Here is a 4630-nt window from a genome sequence, read left to right as displayed (position 1 = left end):
TAGCCCCCTCGCCACGTGAGGCCCTGCAACACTTTGGGACTCTGCAGAGAGTCCTTCCCAGCCTGAAGGCCCTCACCAGATGTGGCCCCTTCACCTCGGACTTCTCAGCCTCCATAACTTTAAGAACTAAATTCCTTTTCTTTCTAAATTACCCAGTTTCAGGTATTCCATTATAAGCAACAGAAAACGGACTAAGACAGTTGTCAACTGCTACAGAAGTAAAACTTAAAATATGACCCCTGGGCAAGTCACTTACCCCACTGGATCTCAGCTCCCATGTCTGAAAAACGAGGGCCTTGGCCTCTATGACCTTCTAAGTTTGTGCCTCTCGGCCTTGACGTGATTCTCTCCTTTGGGCCAAGGGCACACCGGCCCTTCTCACCTTGCAGAATAGCATAGCATTCTGGAACCCGAGAGATGCTGGGGCCTGGAATGAATGTTCATCTCCTTCCCCAGAACCTGGCAGCAAGTTCCTGGTCTGTGTGCAGAAGGACCACATTGAGCCCAAGATGCCAGCCCTATAGGCCAATCGATCTGCCCTCAAAGCCAGGGTCTAGGAAATGGTGGGATGAGCCAGAGGGGGCAATGTGTGGTGACTGGAACTTGGTGTCTGTGGTCGAGGGCTGCAGCATGGGGGGCTACTGCGGAAGGCGAAGGTCTGGGTAGGCACCTTCAGAGGAGGGGCACCTTCCTACTGGCACTCAACGTTCCCTTCAGCTTTGTTCATGTCGACCCCCATAGGCTGCAGTTTTGGACACTTGCATCCCCTCTGCCCTTTGCAAGGGGCAGGCCACGCTCTCGGGCCTGGAAAGCTATTTTCTGCCTCTACACGGGGGTGGAATTGCTGTCAGCGGGGACTGAAGAGGGCTTCTGAAAGCAAACCAAGACAGGAAGGGAGAGGATTCGACCGGGGCGGGGCGGGGCGGGGGGGGGGGGGGGGGGTCCGAAGCTCTCCACCAGGGGGCGCCAAACACAAGGGAAAACTAGCGTCCCTTTTCATTGGGCAAACCCGGTCCCTATGCCCTTCCCAAAGCTGCAGCTCAGGATGAGGCCGGCAACCTGAAGGCCCTTTAGTTCTTGGAGCTTGGAATTACAGAAAACCCCGAGGATCAGGTGCCGTTGCTGAGCTGGCTTTGTGAGAGACAGGAGGCGAGTCCAGGGTCTGGGAAAAGGGAGCAGCTGCAAAGGCTTCCAGTGGAATTGGCAGATCAGCCTGGCCAGCCCAGACAGCCTCTGGCAGCCTTTCCTGAGGACATGGACGACCCTGGTGCTACTTTTGTCTTGATCAGTGTAAATGTGAAGAAACAGGATAAATAGTTACATGTACTTCTTGAGTTTCCTAGGGCTGCCGAGGGACCACCTGAGGTCAGAGTCACGATAATAAAACCAGTTTCACAGACCCTCACCTCCTGCTCCTCAGCCCCATCCCCTTCCAAACCTGGCTGCCCAAATCTCATCAGTGTATATTCCAGTGCCGGCAGAGACAGCCTCACAAGCATTTACAAATAAGTCCTATCTCACCAGGCGCTCACTGGATCTCTGTCACCATGGAAGAGATGAGAAGATTCCAAGAAAATTCCAAGACCTTCCACTATCATATCAACATGTTACAATTTTCCTCTTTCAGGAAGCATGTGGCATCAAGAAACAGTGCTTCTTCCTATTGTTCTTGGCAAATTACATCAAAATCTGTGTGCTCTTAGTCCAGAAAAGAGATGACACTTCCAAGAAGGAGAGAATATAGCACCTGCTTTTGGCTAAAGCCCCTCTTCTCCAAGGTTGTACTGGCAGGTTTTCTAAATTTCGATTAGAGAATAGTGAGAAGCTTGCCCTTGGAGAGGTGAGTTAGGTAAGAGAGCTATGATTGGATGTTACCACTGAACCTACCTGAAATGAGGTAAGAGAGTTGGGAATGGATCCCACCAGATGCCCATCATTTTTATGGCAAGTCGTAAGAGGGATCTGAATGTCTCTCCCCCAGGACAATAGCTGCCCCATCTTGCCTTGGAACTTGGCTGTCAGCAGCAAATAAACCTCACTGTGTCTGTCCCTGGGACTAGCGAGTCAGACCAACTTGGGGGCTCAAGGTATTTGGATATTTGAAGAAGTCTTGCCTTCCACAGAAGACCGGAGTCTGTGTGGTGATATCTGAATTTTGCTTAGCATTGTCTTGAACAGGGACTAAAGAAACATTTCAAGAAGAAAACAATTGTTTTTAAAAACTTAACTCTTCTTTGTCATTTGGTGCTCAGAAATCTTTGTCTCATTGCAAACAAAAGAAACTAAGTAAGGGCAGTCTTGGAAAGAAGAGGCACCAGGTACCATTACTGCATTCATACTGAGGCCCAGCACCACCACGACTACCACCAATGGAAATGAGAGATGGGGTTCACATGTGGATGACAAAGATGTGGATGACAAAGGTCTAGCATCAAAGGACAAAATCAACAGAAGTGAAGAGGCAACCTATGGAATGGGAGAAAATATTAGCAAATCATTAACGCCTGATAAGGCGTTAAAATGCAGAATATATGAGGAACTCTTAAAACTCAACAACAAAAAAACAAACAACCTGATTTTTAAATGGGCAAAGTACTTAAATAGACATTTCTCTAAAGAAAATATACAAAAGACCAGCAAGCTCATGAAAAGATGCCCAGCATCACTAATCATTAGGGAAATGCAAACCAAAACCACAGTGAGATACCATCTCTCACACTTATTAGGATGGCTGCTATGAAAAACAAACAAAAAACAAACAACAACAACAAAAAAAACACAGGCCAGGCACTGTGGCTGGCTTGTAATCCCAGCACTTTGGGAGGCCAAGTTGGGCTGATCCCCTTGAGGTCAGGAGTTCACCTGGCCAACATGGTGAAACCCAGTCTTTACTAATAATACAAAAATTAGCTGGGCCTGGTGGCACACACCTGTAATCCCAGCTACTCGGGAGGCTTAGGCAGGAGAATCACTTGAACCTAGGAGACAGAGGTATGCAGTGAGCTGAAATCGCACCACTGCACTCCAGCCTGGGTGACAGAATGAAACTGTGTCTCAAAAACTAATAATAATAATAATAACAAATGTTGACAAGGATGGAGAAATTAGAACACTGTGAACTGTTGATGGGAAAGTAAAATGGTACAACCACTATAGAAAACTGTAGGGTTGTTGCTAAAAAAAATTACAAATAGAATTACCATATGATCTAGCATTCCCACTCCTGAATATATACCCAAAAGAATGGAAGGCAAGGTCTTGAAGAGATATTTATACATGCATGTTCATAGCAGGATTATTCACAGTAGCCAAAATGTGGAAGTAATCCAAGTGCCTATCAACAGATGAATGGATAAAAAGTGTGGTATATACATACAAAGGAATATCATTGAGCCTTTAAAAGGTTTCAGATGTTTCCTCTTTCCTTTTTTTCTTCTCCTCCTGTATTCTCATTACATGTATTTATATGAATAGCTTTTGTAGCTATCCCACAGTCCTAGGATGCTCTGTTCGGTTTTTCCTTTTTTAGTCTCTTTGCACTTTGCTTTTTTTTTTTTTCTTTGAGATGCAGTCTCGCTCTTTCAGCCAGGCTGGGATGCAGTGGTGCAATCTTGGCTCACTGCAACCTCTGCTGCCCAGGTTCAAACGATTCCCCTGCCTCAAGCCTCCCAAGTAGCTGTGATTACAGGCACCTGCCACCACGCCCAGCTAATTTTTGTATTTTTAGTAGAAGTGGGGTTTCACCATCTTGGCCAGGCTGGTGTGGAACTCCTGACCTTGTGATCCACCCACCTGAGCCCCCCAAAGTGCTGGGATTACAGGCGTGAGCCACTGCACCCAGCCTTGCACTTTGCTTTTTAGTTTTGGAAGTTTCTTTTGAGATATCCTCAAGCTCAGCAGTTCTTTCCTCAGCTGTGTCCATCTACTAATTAGCCTATCTGGGCGGTCTTTATTTCTATTACAGTGTTTTTGATCCCTAGTGTATCTTTTTGGTTCTGTCTTAGAATTTCTATCTCTTTGTTTAAATAGCCCATCTGTTCTTGCATCTTATCTGCTTTATCTGTTTAAACCTTTAGCATATTAATTATATTTGGGTTAAATTCCTGATCTGATAATTCCAATATCCCTGTCATATGAGTCAGATTCTGATGCTTTCTCTGTCTCTATATTTTGTTTTTGCCTTTTAGTATGCCTTGTAATTTGTTTTCCCCAGACATAACGTACTGGGTAAAAGAAACTTCTGTTCATGAGCCTTTAGTAATGTGGTGGTAAGGTGTGCGGGAAGAAGAGCACTCTATAGTCCTATGAGTAGGCCTCAGTCTTTTAGTAAAGCCAATGCCCCTAGACCGTGAACTTAACACGTGCTTCTCAGTTGTTCCCCTCTCCCCTTAGGTAAGCTAGGATGGTTAGAGTGAACTGGAATTAGGGTTTTCCTTCTCCCACATGGAAGGTTAGAGGAAATTAGAGTTGAGTATTTCCTTTCCTCCATGTGGAAGCTACAGCTGGTTAGAATTGGATATTTTCCTTCCCCTAAGTTAATTACGCTCTGATAAAAACCCAGCAGGTTAGACTGGTTAAGTAGTTTCTCCTAGAGGAAGGCTTTTTTGAAAAGAATGGAATGCATTAGTAT

The sequence above is a fragment of the Hylobates moloch genome, unplaced genomic scaffold (genome assembly GCF_009828535.3).
Source record: "Hylobates moloch isolate HMO894 unplaced genomic scaffold, HMol_V3 SCAFFOLD_19, whole genome shotgun sequence".
NCBI lineage: Eukaryota > Metazoa > Chordata > Mammalia > Primates > Hylobatidae > Hylobates > Hylobates moloch.
The sequence above is the reverse complement of the archived record's forward strand: the minus strand, read 5'-3'. Positions refer to the sequence as shown.